A 19,775-nucleotide genomic window follows, 5' to 3' on the forward strand; every position below is an offset into this window, starting at 1 on the left:
GATGGCGGCTGGAGGTTCCTTTCTCTCTCATTTCAAACAAAAAGTCTAATATTTCCATTTCAAAGCCGCTATAGACTATAATAGGGTCTTTCATTCCTTAATGATCGGTTTCTGTAGCCGCCACCGTAGCGTTTCCCGCGCCCTCCTTATCTCCACACAATTTAATAACGCAATAATTTTGTTGTCCCCCCCCCCCGCTCATTTGCATACACCCCGCCAGGCTCCGTAATCATCACAGCCGAGGAAATTGAAATATAAATTAAAAAGCGGAAGCGACAGAGATTTTTTTTTTTATAAACGAGTTTTATTACAGTTGTTGACTTTTTATTTGCGCGAAACACAGATGATTTTTTTCCCTTTGATTTGCGGATTGTAAATTATTATCTCAGCGCATTAATGTTTTATTGTTATTCTATTTTTTTGTGTGTCCTATTAAAAAACTGAGGTAGTATGATCCCTGGATCTCTCCTACAGTAAACTGCAACGCATCGGAGATTTTACAGGGCTACAGGATGGAACCAGTACAACATAGAGAAGAGTAACTCAGTGCTGAACTCAACACCACCGGACCTGTTACAATGACGTCACTACTATAATACTGCTCCCTATATACAAGAATATAACTACTATAAAACTGCTCCTATATACAGGAATATAACTACTATAATACTGCTCCCTATATACAAGAATATAACTACTATAAAACTGCTCCTATATACAGGAATATAACTACTATAATACTGCTCCTATATACAAGAATATAACTACTATAATACTGTCCCCTATATACAGGAATATAACTACTATAATACTGCTCCTATATACAAGAATATAACTACTATAATACTGCTCCTATATACAAGAATATAACTACTATAATGCTGCTCCTATATACAGGAATATAACTACTATAATACTGCTCCTATATACAAGAATATAACTACTATAATACTGTCCCCTATATACAGGAATATAACTACTATAATACTGCTCCCTATATACAGGAATATTACTACTATAACACTTCTCCTATATACAGGGATATAACTACTATAATACTGCCTCCTATATACAGGAATATAACTACTATAATACTGCTCCCTATACACAGGAATATAACTACTATAATACTGCCCCCTATATACAGGAATATAACTACTATAATACTGCTCCTATATACAGGAATATAACTACTATAATACTGCCCCCTATATACAGGGATATAACTACTATAATACTGCTCCTATATACAGGAATATAACTACTATAATACTGCTCCTATATACAGGAATATACCTACTATAATACTTCCCCCTATATACAGGAATATAACTACTATAATATAACTCAGCCATAGGTGTGATGTGCAGCACTCTGTTTCTTCCCTGAGCCACATTTTGTTTCTCTCTTTTCTCCGTGTATTGCACTCCTCCTGGTGAGACCCACATGACCGCAATTAGCAGGAGACACCTGAGTGCACATGGTTTTAATCCCTCCTGTTTTTTCCCATTCTGTTTGCTGCAGCTATGGTGAGTGTAATGCCTTATCCAGACTTGTGCTGCTTGGGGGCGACCTTCTCCGCCGGCGGTGCTGGCCGGGTTCTGGTGTGGTGTTTTTGGGTCTGGTCCTGTGGCATGGGGGTCGCAGGGCCGTCCCATGGCCCCCGTTCCCTGGCTGTGCACGCCTGCGGGGTTGGTGGCCACTGACTGGCACGGTGTGGACTTAGTGTAGGGACCCATGTGTATCAGATACCGGCACGATGGTACATGGGGCAGTATGGCTTGATCAATTCATACACAAAATTCTGATGTGTTTTTTATTTAGCCTAGCGGCACTAGTATCAGCCATAGGTGTGAGGTGCAGCACTCTGTTTCTTCCCTGAACCGCATAACTACTATAATACTGCTCCTATATACAAGAATATAACTACTATAATACTGCCTCCTATATACAAGGATATAACTACTATAATACTGCTCCTATATACAAGAATATAACTTCTATAATACTGCCTCCTATATACAGGAATATAACTACTATAATACTGCTCCTATATACAGGAATATAACTACTATAATACTGCTCCTATATACAGGGATATAACTACTATAACACTGCTCCTATATACAGGGATATAACTACTATAATACTGCCCCCTATATACAGGAATATAACTACTATAATACTGCTCCTATATACAGGAATATAACTACTATAATACTGCCTCCTATATACAGGAATATAACTACTATAATACTGCTCCTATATACAGGAATATAACTACTATAATATTGCTCCTATATACAGGAATATAACTACTATAATACTGCTCCTATATACAGGAATATAATTACTATAATACTGCTCCTATATACAGGAATATAACTACTATAATACTGCCCCCTATATACAGGAATATAACTACTATAATACTGCTCCTATATACAGGAATATAACTACTATAATACTGCTCCTATATACAGGAATATAACTACTATAATACTGCTCCTATATACAAGAATATAACTACTATAATACTGCTCCTATATACAGGAATATAATTACTATAATACTGCCTCCTATATACAGGAATATAAATACTATAATGCTATAATATTGCTATTAGTTTCCTATCACTATCAGGCGGTATATATCAGTACATGTCTCTTCCCCGCAGGACAGCTTTATGCAGTATCTTCTGTCGTCCTTTTTATTAATATAATCCTGACATAAAATCCTCCTGACTATAATAGACAAGTATGAGGACAATATATAGCGGTATTATATTAATCGCCGGCTATAGTTAATAAGCTGTTATTCATCTCACTGTCCCAGGGTGATCAATATTACAGTGCGGAGTTGATAGCACAATGTCTTGTAAATAAGCGTCACACCGGGGGAGCCATGTAAACTACATGAAGGGTTGATTATGATTGTTGATTTCTCGGTGACCCCTTTTCACGTCTGCCCTGGGCCCAGCGCCCTGTGGTGCCTTTTCATTATTCGGCCATACACGTCTTCACCTCTATTATTAAAGAGCCGGATGCTAACACAGAGGAGATAATCACCGCCAGAATAAACACGAAATTATCAGCGAGATATATAAAATCAACATAAAGCACATAGAAGCAGTATACTATATAGCAAATGGCGAAAATCTGTTCAAATCCCATTGTTAGGAAATATAGAAATTTTGACTTTCTGTCCCATTGAGCACCATTTCGGCTAAATTTAAGGGACCACTTCCTTCTATACAATACAGTGCCTCTATGTGCTGCAGGGACCCGTTTTAGGTCCTCCCCTTCCACGTCTAAGATGAGTTCCAACTGGGGAACCTCTATTCAGCAAGGTGACCTCTAGCAAACCTTATGTCTTGTCCAGGTGATTACCATTCTAGGCTATACTAAAGAGTGTAAAGGATCCAAGATGGAGGTTGGTAATTCCTTTAAGAACTCAACAAAGAGACCAAGAACATAACATAAGGTCAGATATCGAACACCAGTCAAGACAATCCTCATGTGCCTGGCCCTATCGCTTCTTGGAATCCACCAGTAAAATGCAACTCAGTTTGAGGCGTGACTGTTCAAAAGAAGAAAAAAAGCCTGGAGGATCCAAGATGGCGGCTGAAAATTCCTTAAATAGTCAAAAACAGGCATAACTAGAATTTCGAGGTCAAGAAAATCAATATTTGCCCGGATCTTTCTCTTTTCAACCTCTGTTCAGCAAAGTGTGTGAGGTCGCATCTAGTAAACCTAATGTCCTGTCCGGGTGCCCACCATTCCAGGTTATACTCCTTCCTGCTATAGAATAGGATTTCTCCCTACACTACATAGTTTTGTTTTAGGTCCTACCCTGACGTGTCTAATGTTTCCAACTGGAGGACCCAGTGCTTGGATAGGTATGAGTTAAAGTTTTCTGTTAACGCTGACTTCCTATCCAGGTGACCGACCACCATTCTAACCCAAATGGTGACCACTTCCTTCTGTAGAATACAGTGCCTCCCTACTCTACACAGACTTGTTTTGGATCCCTTTAACTCATCTAATCCATAGAGATTGGTCCCAACTAGGTGAAAAGGTATTCGTAACGGTGTGAATGTTCATGCTGTTCAGCAACCCTAACATCCAGGTGACCATTTCAGCCTATACTTCCTGCCATAGAATATAATTCCACCCTACACTACACAGACTTGTTTTAGGCCTTTCCCTTCTATGTCTGACTCGAAGAGATGGTTTCCAACTGGAAGGCCCAGTACTCGGCATGATGCATGAGTTCACGTTGTTAGAAATCCTGACCTTCTATCCAGTAGTATTGAGCGAACTTGTTTGGCAACGTTCTCCAAACCCAAACACTCGCCATTTGACACCTTAAGACTGGAGAAGACTTCTCCATCGTCAAATGCCAAGCATTCAAGTTTGGAGAACGTTGCAGAAACCAAACACTTCAGCAAGTTGCCTCAACACTACTATCCAGGTGACCACCATTCCCACCTACACTAGACCCCTTCTTACTGTAGAACACAGTGCCCCCCTACGCTGCACAGACTTGTTTTAGACCTTCACATCACTTCCCCTTTTAACTACAGAAATCTCAGTCCCCAATTTTTCCCAAAACACTCCCTTTCTTGTACTCTATCGAGCCCAGTGTCTGATGACTCTCTCGCATCTCAAGTCTTACAATGGTTAACTCGCCATCCGTGATCCTATTTTTTTTTTTCTTACTCCGGTTAACCCACATGTCAGAGACCATGATCGCGCAAATCACCGGTGTGATGAGTCAAACAATGAGAGGAGAATGGGAGAGTGTAATGGAGGCCGAACTGGGTCATAGAGCAAGATGCCGACATTAGATAAATAAGGTGGATAAAATAAATGGAGGGCAGTAACCGGAGAGGAAAAAAAAAAGAAAAAAAGAACATTTTGTCATTTATACGGAGATTAATAGAAAGCCACAAGACAGATTTCAGGAGATCAGTGGCAGATAAATGAATCGGAGGCGGCGGTGGAGAGTGATTCTCTCTCGGCACGGCTTTGAAGAGATTGCCTGGGATAGAGGTGTCCAACTGAGCGGCCTGATGAGAAAATGCGCCTGCAATCAATATGGAAGAAAATGAGGACATAAATTAGAGTTCCTTTCGTCGGGGATCGGGGGCGAGTCTTCTCGAAGAAGCTGCCAAAGACTGGGAACCTGAGAGGGCACCGGGAAATTGAAAAGTTTGTGGAAGAGTTAGATAAATAATCTGTCTCTCGGTACACGAATCCCCACACGTTATTACCGTAAATCCGGCAGCGGCGGCGGGAGAACATTCGCCATTAGAAGAAGCCATTTTGTACTAATGGCTTCTTCTCTGAATGTCAGTCAGCCTGGGATCCCGCAAAGTCTTCGACAGACTCGACTAATTGGGCTTTCAAGCACCATCTCTGGTTTAGGCCTCCATCCCAAAGGTGTCCTTATGTTTCTTCACTATCTCCATCCATTTTCCATTCTGGCCACTGACTGCTCCTCTAACTTTTCCTTTATCTCCTAAATGGCTTCTCGGTAATTTCTTTTTTTTTTTTTTTTGGCTGTCAGGAGCGTTAAGGGAAAGAAAAAAAAAATTGCTCCTTATCTCTCCGCACAGTGCACTTCCCCGTCATGTCTGCAGACTGAATGGTCTCGGAGCGAGAGAGCTGTTAAGTGGAAGTGTAAAAGGCGGCCGGGTGGGGTGTCTCTTTATCCCCGGCGTTCCCGAAGCCTGGCTCTGTATACATAATAGGGCAGTGAATCAGCGGTGAAGCACAGGCCGCTTAATGGGAAGGAAAAAAAGCTAAAAAATAACCCGTAAATAACAAAAAGTCACATACATAACATAAGCTGCCGATTGGAGGGGGAACATAAACCAAACACAAACCCTAAAAATTGCCTTTTTTGTGACAAAAGCCACAAGATTAGAGGTTAGGCATAAAGCAGCTCTCTCTCCCACTCCCCCAGCAGGAAGTCCCAGCACAATCTCATCCATTAGGCACTAGTTGGAATGGACAAAACTCATAATGGAAAGTAACGCTCGGAAGTTTCTAACAAGCTCGGGGCATAAAAACCTGCAGGCGAGAAGAACATCGGGGAGTGCGGGCAGGTTTGTATAACATTTAATTATATTTTTTACATAATTAGCCGTTATTACCTGTCGGCCGTGCATCCCTATTACACATAAAGATGCTCCATGTAATACGGCCCTAGGTCTAGCTTAAGGCCCTATTTCACGGAACGATTATCGTTCATAAACTCGCTCCAACGACCGCTCGTTAATGATCAGTAAACAATTTTTTTTATTTTTTTATTTTTAGCAAACGATAACACATAACGTGAACATGAAGTGTAACGATAATTTTACGGTCGTCACATGGTCGTTAAAAACATTCGTCGGGGAGATCATGACCATACGACACACCTACTTTTTTTAGACCTTTTTACGAACAACTGAAAGAATTTTACAAATCGATTAGCGAATTATCTTTCTAAGGGCAACGATTTTTTTCCGACACGCTGAAAAACTATTTTGAACGACAATATAACAATTTCGCCTTTGTCGTTGGAGCTGTCGTTGGAGCGAGTTTATGAATGATAATCGTTCCGTGGAATAGGGCCTTTACAGTAAGGACGGAAAGAGAGGAGCATCCAATCCTCCTCCTTCCCTATAGTTAGGCCTTAGGCCTGAAGAGGGATTGAAGCCTGGTGGATATTTCTCCCTATTTCACCCTGAAGGACTTTGTAGATTAGGTAAAACCAGTCCCCACTGATATACTGGGACCCTTGAGGGCATCTGTCCGGGCCTAGAACAGCCACTGTCCACTTTCAGGGCCTGCACCCCTCCATAGGTATTGCAGCTCAGTATCATCTGAGAATACGGACTAGTGAGCCCTCCCCAGAGAAGAGACTTTGGACTAGTGTTAGAGCAAGTAAATGGTTCCTGGACCCCTTCCATTGACTCTATATACCCGTCAGGGTGTTTCCATGCCCCAGCCATCTACAGTCACTTGTTGAACTGTTACATTATAAGAATTGTATACCGTCTCTACTAGTCTATGTGGCTTGTCTAGTGCACCTTTACCATCAAGACCACAACATTCAACTGGACACTACATGGGCTTTGTTCCCGGGAGCCCTTTTCTACATCATGAGGCTTAAAGTGAATCTGTGACCCCTGACCACTTACCAAGCTGGTGACACCGTTGGATAGATATCGATGAACGTGTTCAGAACATACCTTTATATCTGTGTCTGTGTTTTTATTTTTATTAAAAAAAAACATTATTTGGGCTGTGAATGGTGTCAAAGAGGCAGAGCCTATAATTCCCTGGGCCCTATAATTACTACACCTCACTATGCTGTATGCAGAGTGTAGGTGGCTGATTATATAAGGGGTGGGAATACAGCACAATAAGGCATCGTGTCCCTAGGATCCAGAAAAAATTGGCCCCGCCTCTATGACATCCTTCACAGCCCAAATTAAGGTGTTTTTTTTTTTTTTAATGAGAATATAAGCGCAGACACAGGCAACAAAGATATGTTCTGAATGCTTTCATTGATATCTATCCAGCACAGTAGGCAGTCAGAGGGTCACAGATTCACTTTAAGTGGCCCAATCTGCAGGCATTGCTGTAATACTAGAGACTGGTCACATGACGCTACAGATTTTTCACTGTACAGAAACCGAAAGTTTCTATATCTCACAAAACACACTTTAAGTGCATGATGATGCAATCGATAGACCCCCCTCCACCAGCTGAGGACCACCGGTGTGTTACATAAGCTTCTCCATGCTTGAGATATCCCATATAATCGATAGCTTATTGATTACAATGGGCTTCATTCCATCCTTCATCTCACCTCCGAGAGCAGCTGATCACAGGGGATCCCAACAGGAACTCCAATAGGAAAATAAGCATTTATACCATGGTTCCCCTGGCTCATTGTGGGGGTCCCATCAGCTTTACCCCAGGGGGCTCAGCAATCTGCAAAGAGTCATCCAAACCGGGAAAAAAATGCCGTTCCTACATGGGTCTCTGAGGGCAAAACAACTTGTCTGAATGGCTGGATTCAGCTCATCCACTCCAGGGTTTAAAAAAGTTATAATTTACAGCAATAACGGATGTGATCGCCGGTTAATATAAGCTGCGTCCTCCCCACGAGGACGGTAGAAATCGAATTTCTGTATACACGAAAGGCATACGAGAGACTCTCTGGACGTGTTCCTGCTAGGCCGGGAGTCTAACCCCACAGCTTTTAACCCCTATATATAGAAAGTGCTGGTGTCATGAGGAGTTGGGTAATTGCTCGATGATTTCCTTCAACCTCCAAGTCCATTTATCAGTCTTCAGGGTGAAAGGAAATCTTCAACCAATTATCCAACTCCTCATGACACCGGCACTTTCTACAACCTAAGATCTCATTCCCTTATTCATGTGACTGGACGGCATTAAAGGGGTTGTCCAGTATCGAAAAAAAAAATTCTGTTCTTGACAGCAGTTACAAAGAGTGTTGTAGTTTCCCACCACTGGCGCTGTCTAGTCACTCGCACGTTCAGGTTCGCAAGGGAGAGATGTAGTACTGTATTTTCCCCACTAAGTGTCACCTAGGAGACCCCTTGCCCACACCAGGAACCTCTCTAAAAAAGAGGAACTGACCCCAGTAGGACAAAGCTACTGTGCAAGGTCTACGTATTCTACTGCGTAGTGCAGGACGACAGGGAAGCCTTGGAAGTCTGCTCAACCCAGACTGGGGCTCGTAATACCCACCTAGGACGGGTATCTCGCACCTCGGGGACAAAAGGCGGTTCAGAGCCACTACTGGCATCTGTGAATACAAGTATCTTATGTATTTCACCTACACTCCTGTTCCGGAAACGTATAAGTATATAACTACTATAAAACTGCTCCTATTTACAGATAACTCACTGATTTCAATGGACACTGTACAGTACCTAATCTCTCCTGCGGAGGCGCTGTAGAGAAAATAAACGCTCCCTAACAGAATTCTCTATAGAGACATTTGTATATTTAGCCTCTATTGCTTACAGACGGAAGGCCGTGTTAGGATTTTAAACTATTGCGTGTCGGTAAAGGCAACGACTAAATCACCGACTAAATATATAAAACACATTTTATCCAAAACATGCGAAAAATATGCAAGCAAACGCGGCAGGGGGCGATAGTTACAGAGTTCCTAGAAAAGGGCAAACTATTCAGGAAAGATGACTGCATTTGCCGCCGCCCCGTCGAGGACTCCCACGTACCGATATGTATAGAAACTCTCCATAGCTCTCCAGCTTCACACCTGCACTTGGATTGTGACACTTGAGTTTGCAGTAAAGCCGGCTGAAGTATACTTAGCTCCATTATATGAATCCACTGTATATAGGTCACTGCTGTGTGCATTTCCTGGTAATTAAACACGCCACACTGTACACACAGCATTCATCACAAGTGCAGCGCTGGGAGGCCTCCATATAATTCCCGCTAATAATATAAACATATTGTAGATGAGGCGCGGAGGCGATGCATTGTAAATGGCGGCATTATAAAGCGTCTTCAGGAGGACATTACACAGAAAAATAACATATGACTCAAGGCCCTGATCCTGCTGAGAGACAGAACTAATGAGGATAATCAGGAATAAAACAAGATTTACTTAATAACCGCTAATTTATTACCAGCTAGAAAGGGAGGACTACAAGTTTCATCAATGTCCCTATTATATAATGCCATATATTATCTTCAGTTACTATGGTAGTGTTTCTAGCCAATGTATAAGAATATAACTACTATAATACTGCCCCCCTATATACAGGGATATAACTACTATAATACTGCCCCTATATACAAGAATATATCTACTATAATACTGCTCCTATATACAAGAATATATCTACTATAATACTGCTCCTATATACAGGAATATAACTACTATAATACTGCTCCCTATATACAGGAATATAACTACTATAATACTGCTCTTATATACAAGAATATATCTACTATAATACTTCTCCTATATACAGGAATATAACTACTATAATACTGCTCCTATATACAGGAATATAACTACTATAATACTGCTTTATATATACAAGAATATAACTACTATAATACTGCTCCTATATACAAGAATATAACTACTATAATACTGCTCCTATATACAAGAATATAACTACTATAATACTGCCCCCTATATACAGGAATATAACTACTATAATACTGCTCCTATATACAAGAATATAAATACTATAATACTGCTCTTATATACAGGAATATAACTACTATAATACTGCTCCTATATTCAAGAATATAACTACTATAATACTGCTCCTATATACAGGAATATAACTACTATAATACTGCTCCTATATACAAGAATATAAATACTATAATACTGCTCTTATATACAGGAATATAACTACTATAATACTGCTCCTATATACAAGAATATAAATACTATAATACTGCCCCCTATATGTACCTTCTTTATACTAAATATAGTAGTGCTGTGTGACCCCATTCTATGTCGCAGTAAATGTCTCTGTGATATTTGATCTGTTCGGAGTTCCTCCTCCATATGACATCATGTAACCCCGCCGCCCCCATGTGGTGTGGATGACTGCCATCCCCTGTTCTCCGCTCGGTTTCTCTACCAGATGGGGAGTCGCTCACTTGGACCTGGGAGAGACAGAGGCAGAAATTCATAATGACCAGCGATGACCCCGGGTTCAGGACGGCCAGTTGTCATAGTAACCGGAAGCCGGGATATTATTTATAAATCCGCTGCTTGAATTTCTAAAAGCCGAGATAGCAGATAAACCCGCATAGACAACATTAGGAAAGATTTGGTGAGTTCATTATAGTAAAACGAGCTGATAGGGGCTGCACTCACTATTCTGCTGGTGGGGTCACTGTGTACATACATTACATTACTGATCCTGAGTTACATCCTGTATTATACCCCAGAGCTGCACTCACTATTCTGCTGGTGGGGTCACTGTGTACATACATTACATTACTGATCCTGAGTTACATCCTGTATTATACCCCAGAGCTGCACTCACTATTCTGCTGGTGGGGTCACTGTGTACATACATTACATTACTGATCCTGAGTTACATCCTGTATTATACTCCAGAGCTGCACTCACTATTCTGATGGTGGGGTCACTGTGTACATACATTACATTACGGATCCTGAGTTACATCCTGTATTATACCCCAGAGCTGCACTCACTATTCTGCTGGTGGGGTCACTGTGTACATACATTACATTACTGATCCTGAGTTACATCCTGTATTATACCCCAGAGCTGCACTCACTATTCTGCTGGTGGGGTCACTGTGTACATACATTACATTACTGATCCTGAGTTACATCCTGTATTATACTCCAGAGCTGCACTCACTATTCTGCTGGTGAGGTCACTGTGTACATACATTACATTACGGATCCTGAGTTACATCCTATATTATACCCCAGAGCTGCACTCACTATTCTGCTGGTGGGGTCACTGTGTACATACATTACATTACTGATCCTGAGTTACATCCTGTATTATACCCCAGAGCTGCACTCACTATTCTGCTGATGGGGTCACTGTGTACATTCATTACATTACTGATCCTGTACTGATCCTGAGTTACATCCTGTATTATACTCCAGAGCTGCACTCACTATTCAGCTGGTGGGGTCCCTGTGTACATACATAGTAGTTGGCGGTACGATCAGCGGGATATGATTAGCGCGTCCGTTGCTTTGTCATTGAGCTGCTTTATTGCTTTGTTCTGTTCGGGGCCTGGACGGGTTGTTACGAGTGACTGTAATTTCCTGCTATCTGGGCTGGGATTGGGGTGAGGGGGTCACCCTGTGCGGGGAGGAGGGTGCTTGGTATTCGGAGCCCGGCGGCAGGGAATGACAGCCGAGGGGAGATAACTGGGGATCACCTCTGCGGAGAATACAGGGAGCGCGAGAAAGAAAAAAAAACGTATTAGATGTTGTTATTGGTTGTCACGCTGTAGATTGCCGGCGTGAAATGTTGTTGATGCTATCACTTTACTGCTCCGGCTTCCAATAAGTACAATAACCGGGGGACGGTAATGAGGTAATGAACCATCCCGAGCCCGCAACGTCCACCCTCCCACGCTGCGTAATTGAAATGATATTACTGCAGAGAGTCCGGGGCTTGTACAGCCGACAGCGATCTATCCAGGTCCCCAGGTACACGGAGGACGCAAGAAAAGATGCTTCTAGAGTCATCCTTCTCTCTCTACTGGAGTCAGACACTTCTAGAGTCCTCCCCTGGCTTATCTCCCAGAGAATGGTCAAATTCCAACATGTCTGATCCTACTCTCTATAGTCAGCCACTTCTAGAGTCCTCCCCTGGCTTATCTCCCAGAGAATGGTCAAATTCCAACATGCCTGATCCTACTCTCTATAGTCAGACACTTCTAGAGTCCTCCCCTGGCTTATCTCCCAGAAAATGGTCAAATTCCAACATGTCTGATCCTACTCTCTATAGTCAGCCACTTCTAGAGTCCCCCCCCATCTTACCTTCTCGAGAACAGACTTTCAAATTCCAAAATGCCTGATCTTTCTCCCTCTCTGGAGTTAGCCACTTCTAGAGTACCCTCCCCCCAGACATACCTTTCTGATAACAGAATGCCTGATCCTTCTCTCTCTCTCTGGAGTCAGCCACTTCTGGAGTCTCCCCCCCCCCCCCCCCGACTTACCTTTCCGAGAACAGACTTTCCAATTCCAACATGTCTGATCCACCTCTCTCTCTGGAGTTAGCCACTTCTAGAGTCCGCCCGGCTCTTACCTTTCCAAGAACAGACTTTTCAATTTCAACATGCCTGATCTTTCTCTATCTCTCTGGAGTCAGCCACTTCTAGAGTCATTCCTTCCACACCCCCACACCCCCCAGGCTTACCTTTCCGAGAACAGACTTTCCAATTCCAGCATGCCTGACTCTTCTCTCTTTCTGCAGTCAGTCACTTCTAGAGTCTGGCTTATCTCCCTGAGAACAGGTCAGATTCAAATATGTCCCATCCTTCTCTCTTTGGCTTTAGCCACTTCTAGACTCCCTCCCTGGTTTATCTACCGAGAATGGGTGGTTGAACTCCAACATGGCGGCTCCTTCTCTCTCTATAGTCAGCCCCTTCTAGAGTCTTTTCTAGGCTTACCTCCGCAATAATAGACCATCAAATTCCAACATGTCGAGTCCTCGACTGGCTTATCTACCGAGAACAGGTGGTCAAACTCCAATGTGTCTGATCCTTCTATAGTAATCCACTTCTGTGGTCCTCTCTGGTTTGTCTACCCAAGTATGTTCGAATTCCAACATGCCTAATCCTTCTTTCTCTCTCTAGGTTCAGCCACTTCTATGTCTCCCCTGGCTTATTTCCTGGAGAACAAATGGTTAGATTCCAACATGGCGGCTCCTTCTCTCTCTCTTTCTATAGTCAGACCATTCTAGAGTCTTCCCTAGGCTTAACTCCATAATAAAAAAAAAAATTCCCACATCCTTCTCTCTTTGGTGTCAGACACTTCTAGAGTCCTTATTCATGGAGAACTAGTGGTGGAGTTCCAACATGCCAGTTCCTTCTCCCTCTCTAGAGTCAGCCACTTCTACAGTCTGCCCTGGCTTATTTCCTGGAGAACAAGTGGTCAGATTCCAACATGGCGGCTCTTTTTCTTTCTATTGTCAGCCCCTTCTAGAGTCTTCCCTAGGCTTACCTCCATAATAAAAAAAAAAATTCCCACATCCTTCTCTCTTTGGTGTCAGACACTTCTAGAGTCCTTATTCCTGGAGAACAGGTGGTGGAGTTCCAACATGCCCGATCGTTGTGTCTCTCTCTAGGGTCAGTCACTTCTACAGTCTGCCCTGGCTTAATCCCCGGAGAACAGGTGGTCAGATTCCAACATGGCGGCTTCTTCTCTATTGTCAGCCCCTTCTAGAGTCTTTCCAAGGCTTACCTCCATAATAAAAAAAAATTCCCACATCCTTCTCTCTTTGGTGTCAGACACTTCTAGAGTCGTCATTTTCTGGAGAACAGGTGGTCGAATTCCAACATGCCCGTTCCTTCTCCCTCTCTAGATTCAGCCTCTTCTACAGTCTCCCATGGCTTATTTCCTAAAGAACAGGAGGCCGTAGTCCAACATGCCTGATCCTTCCCTCTCTCGAGAGAGAGATGAAATGCTTAAACCCATCAGCTGGCCCTGACGAAATGATAACACGTGGCCCAAAAATGTAGGTTTCCCCCACAATCCTTGGCCCCTGGCATAAATGTTAGTAAACGTGGAGGCCCCACTTAGTGGCAAGTGACTGAGAAAGACTGAAAAAAGTCAGATACCTTGGCAGCCAGTTTGGAGGATTAGGAAAACATGCTGCTATCCTCCATAAACAGCGCCACCCCTGCCCACAGGTTGTGTGTGATACTACAACTTTGCTCCATTCACTTGATTTGCAGAACCAGAGACAAACCAAAGCGGTCATGGTTTTCTAGTCCTATAGGACCCTTCTTCTATTGAAAGAACCAGGACCATCCTCATTACCTTGCGCCATACGTACCAGTGGTGACTCTATTTAGAGAGTAGCGGTAATTTATTTTCCTAACACTGTGAACAACGCGTCACCCCACAGCGATAGTCACCATATTCCGCGGCTCCTTCCGCCAATGTCATATTTGTAGGTAATTATTTTATTGAATCCATTGTTATCCCGGGGACAGGCAGTGGCGGCGGCTTGTCTCTACATCTGAGCGCGGACCTCCGGGCAGCTGTCTGAGCAGATCTGTAAACATACCTTTCCAATTAGCGGCAGCCTGAGGGGCCGGCGTGCAGTCTGTGTACGTAAACACCGACCAAAGTCAATCATATGTTGTATGATAAGTCTGTCGACAACTGCGACTCCATAAACATTCTGCTAAGACCTAACCGGGTGACAACCGCCCGCCATGGCCTTCACTACAGCTCCCACACGTAGCTCAGACTCCTAGGAAACAGGGAACGTCGATGTGCTGTAAATCCTACTGCAATATTACGCACCCCGTGGGCTTTCATCTGATTCGTTCTCAATGTAAATAAAAAAAAAAAATTAAAAAAATGCTATTTTAGCAATTAGAAGGTTTAGAGGTTAGAAGCCTTAAAGGGGAACTCCAGATATATTTTTTTACTATTATTTTTTTCAAAAAGTAATATAGATTTGTAATTTACTTCTATTTAAAAATCTCCAGTCTTCCTGTACTTATCAGCTGCTGTATGTCCTGCAGGAAGTGGTGTTTTCTCCCCAGTCTGACACAGTGCTCTCTGATGCCACCTCTGTCCATGTCAGGAACTGGCCAGAGCAGCAGCAAATCCCCATAGAAAAGCGGAAAAAATATAGGTCCCTTGCACGTGTAGTGTCCCAGAATCCATGAGCCGCTGCTGTTTGTGTGTATGTATAAAGGTCAGAACTGAGTATTATGTGTGTTACTGGGTTTTCTAGGGGAAGGTGCTTATGGCTTTTTAGCCACAAGGTGGCACTGTTTTTCTCTCCAGTGCGTTAACTGCCTTCTAACTCTTGTAAGGAAATTTGCCAGCTGCCTCCCTAATCCTGGGCCTATCAAAAGCCCTTCTAGAAGTTTCCTTCTAGTTCTGCCCTGTGAGGTATTCAGATACCTCAGGCTGCTTTCCACCAATAGGAAACAAGTCCCAGCCTCTAGATATGTCTGGTGGGGAGAGCCATGGGTTTGGTTTAGCTGAGTATCAGAGTGGAGGAGAAGTATATACTGCTAAGCGGATTTCTCTTCAACAAGTTTCGGCAAACCAGACTATGGCCTGTTAACCTACTAAAGGGGTAGCTACCACAGATGAGGGGATTCCACTGACACGTTCTGGAGGATTGTGGCTGTCAAGTATGTCAAGGTCTGAACAAAGGCAAAAACTATTTCAGAAGTGGTTGGAGAAGTGCGAAGTACCCTGCTGACTCTTGCTCGGTTTTCCTCAGCATAAGTTGGGAAGCTAGCTCTGCCCAGTTTTACAAACCTGGGGGCCCTTACTACTGGATCTGGCACTCTGTGATCTCCTCCAAAACTAGAAGGAACTTCATAGCCGTACGTACAGGTTATTCCTCTTATTGAAGTATTATAGCAACTGTAGCCGAGGTTGTCAGAATCTCCTCCAATAGAGTGCTGTGCGTAATTGGACAGGCCCCCTTTCCCTCACCCAGAGACTACAGTCAAAATTGCTAAAACAGTATTACCACAAAACCACTCAAAGGGAACCCGCTAGCAGACCACCTCCCAGACCCGAAACACACTGTGTAAACTAAGCCTTGAAACCGCAGTGTACTGTGTCTTTAAGAAAACGGTCACGTAAAAGTAAAAGTTTCACAAGTTTAATTTATCCGTGATTCTATGCTTTCCTGACCTGCATCGCTACCCCTATAGAGGGAAAGACCAGGGTCAACCTTTTAAGAGGTGTGTTCTGGGACCCATGGAGGGCCACAGAGCCCCATGACAAGTGCCGTAGTGGTACCGCAACCCCTAGTAAGACCTAGCACCCCTGCGTCACCACACTCAGAGGGGTGGCAATGCTGGCAACTACATCAGTTATAAATGGAGTATATAGGGTTAAAAAAAATGATCAAAAGATTTCTTTGCAACGTCTAAAATTTTAATACTTAAAAACCTAAAAAAAAAAACACAGTAGCCATGTAAACCATTGTCAAGCCAGGTTCCCTTTAAGTACAATATTAAAGCGGGTCCTTCTAAGAAGTTCTGGACAGTTCTATGTCCATCCTGTGCCCCCGGAGGGTCCTTTAGTTCCTTCATCCAATTATATGAGCTTCATAAAAAAAAATAAAATAAGGGAAATAATAAAAGGCTCTTTCGGCGACAATCAAAGCCCCTTTGTTCTCGTCGCCTTTTCTGTCGGTTTCAGATTAGTCTTAAAATCCTTTTTGACTTTTGTGATTTTTCAAGTCAGGAGAAATGTGGCGTAATTGTGCGAGAACAATGGGGGAATCAGCGGAGAGTTCTAGTGTACGTGTCCCCGAGGGTGGGGGGGGGGGGGGGTGAAGGATAGACTGGAGGCAGACCGGGCAGGGTGGTGTCTGTGGTCGGTAGACTGAAAAGTAACCTAAAATAACCTAAAATTAAAGGGTTTGTCCATTTTACGGTAAGGGTATCTTGGCAAATAGTAGGGACTTCATCACATTCTTCACCCTATGAACCATGGCAGCAATTCCCACTAGACTCTTTGTTCGCATTGCTTTTATTGTTATTAGAGGATTTTTGGAGGATTTTTATGCACATTTTTACTTTATGGAGCATTTTTGGAACTTTTCCCACCATAACAGTCCTGATTAATCGATCCCTATGACTCAATGAGTCATGGTTAGCTTGTCAAGGAGAAGTCCCAGGGACCGCCCCGATGACTTGGAACTCTCTACCCACCAAGTGTTATCACCATGATTCATTAAAAACTATTTTTTTTTTTTATGTAATTAGATCAACTTTGCATCATAAGAATGGAAATAAAAATAAAAAAATAAAATAAAAATAATAATTAGAACTGTAGGAATGTGGGGATGCAAAAAAAAGTAGAATTTGAATATTAATATAATAAAAATCATATAATAAACATCAAATAAATAACTAGCTATTGTAATAATGATTTAATAATGATAACAAATCAAAGATAAACTTAAAAACATATTAGTTGGAATAAAACAACTGCAATAATGCTAATAAAGATTAAAAATAAAACTCATTAAACTAATAGTAATCAGCATAATAATAGTGTTATCAGCAAAAAAAACTATTAAAATTCAATAAACAGAATTAAATAAATAAAATAAAAAAAATAAAAAAATAAAAAACTATAATAAATGAAACCCGGACATAAAAAGTAATCAAAATGAAAACAATAACATACAACTTAAATAAAATGAGAAAAATGTATAAAAACTAAAGACAAAAAAAAGATGTATAGAAAAAAACAACATAAAAGTAAAATAATAAAAAAAGTGACAAAAATCATAATATTAAAAAAAGTCATAAATGAAACAAAAATAAAATATGAGTAGAAAACAATAACTTAAAAGAATAACAATAATAATAATAGTTTAAAAAATCCTATTAAATTTTTTTTTATAAATGAAAAAAAACAAAAAGTCCTAGTAAACTAATAAAAATAAAAACATATTGTGATAATAAGAATAAGCCGTATTCTTGTCGCCCGGGTTCACGCGGATGATAATACAGACGAGGTCACTGACTCCGTTATATCATTGTCCCGATTAACAAGCCGTCCCCGTCACAGTCCACTGCCACTTACAGGACTCACCGCCACCTCCCCCCATCCCCGTCTACGAGGCTACAAGCTAAACCTAACCACCCAATTAGCGGGTCTCCTCCATACACCGCGCACTACACGTTCCTATCACACTAGACCTAATGAACACAATATTTTATATCTAATCTACATCTACACATCAGGGGCCATAACTAGAGATGGGATTCCGATAGGGCTTCAATATAATGTGACACCTTACGGTAATTATACTCCCAGCATTCCTCCCTTGTGGTCCCAGCTGCGTCTTTAGACGTTAGTACCCCTTTAATGAGGCAAAAAACTCGTATTATTTTCATCGTAGCGCATTAGTCCATATTAGCTGCGAACCTGGAGAAGATGAGCGACTCCTTATGTCTCTAAGCATTGAGCTTCTCCCAAATGGGTCGTAATAGGGTCCGTCATACCCCACGGAGGACTCTGCAATCACTTCTATTATTTAGATATCTCCAACATAGTTTGTAGGGCCGTACGCTAGTTGCAATACCTTGAATCAGCTCTGGACTCTTGTGGGACTGGTGGTCTAATTTCCTAACCATTATGCACCCACTAAAGGTCCACGTTGGTTTTGAGTGGACTTGCAAATTTCTCTCGACCTGAGCGCTCAGTATTTGACACCCTGTGGCTGGAGAAGTTGGATGCCGCCCTACAGAGACCATAGTCTGTATCCATGTGTTCCTGGTAGCCCTACGGCAACATCTAACTTCTCCATCAAATGTTGAACATTTGGGTTCAAAGGGTGTTGCCAAACCCAAATAGCAACTCCGCTCAACACTAAATTATACAAATAGTTGACCCAACAGCAGGATTGGGCAACCATCTAGATGAAGTCGGGGTGGTAGAAGAATCAGGCATGTTTGATTCCAAAATGCAGCCTTTCCTCTTAGAAGATACGTGGTTATGCCTCGTGTGTATGGCTGCCATGCGTGCGATAGTTGACTAAAGGCTCTAACAGAGGAAGTGCAGCTCTGGAGCACAAATGGAGCTCGTGTAAGTAAAAGACTATGCTCAGGAGGCCAGTTTTACTTGGAGTTTTTGTACATGAGCAGACTGGCAGGGCGTAGGTCTTCTTTTTGAACCGCCACCCATTTCCCGCCAATTGGCGTCAGTCTATTACTGAGCACCAGATGGGCATGAAGCACTGGGGATGATCTCTTTGCGTCACGTCACGGAGGGGGTTTTGTCACACTGGGGGCCAGCGGGCCCATCTCCCTGTTTGGTGCTCTGGAATAGACTGACGGGAACTGGGCGGTGGTTCAAAGAAAGGACCACAGCACTGGCATTCCCGCGCCGCTGCCGGTCTGTTCATGTAAAAATCACCAAGAGATGATTTAATGTAAAGTATGGGGAAAGAAAGAAACCCACAATCCCTGAAGATTTTACCAAGGTCACTTTTCGACTAATGGCAGTGGTCAATGACCAGCG

At 42.4% G+C, this 19,775-nt stretch overlaps 1 protein-coding gene across 3 annotated transcripts in view; it reads right to left on the minus strand.

Annotated features, from left to right (window-relative positions):
- LARGE1 (LARGE xylosyl- and glucuronyltransferase 1) overlaps window positions 1-19,775 on the minus strand; it is a 259,607-nt gene that overhangs the window by 202,725 nt on the left and 37,107 nt on the right. The gene's annotated exons all lie outside the window — the stretch shown is intronic.

The sequence above is a fragment of the Dendropsophus ebraccatus genome, chromosome 1 (genome assembly GCF_027789765.1).
Source record: "Dendropsophus ebraccatus isolate aDenEbr1 chromosome 1, aDenEbr1.pat, whole genome shotgun sequence".
NCBI classification, from domain to species: Eukaryota; Metazoa; Chordata; class Amphibia; order Anura; family Hylidae; genus Dendropsophus; species Dendropsophus ebraccatus.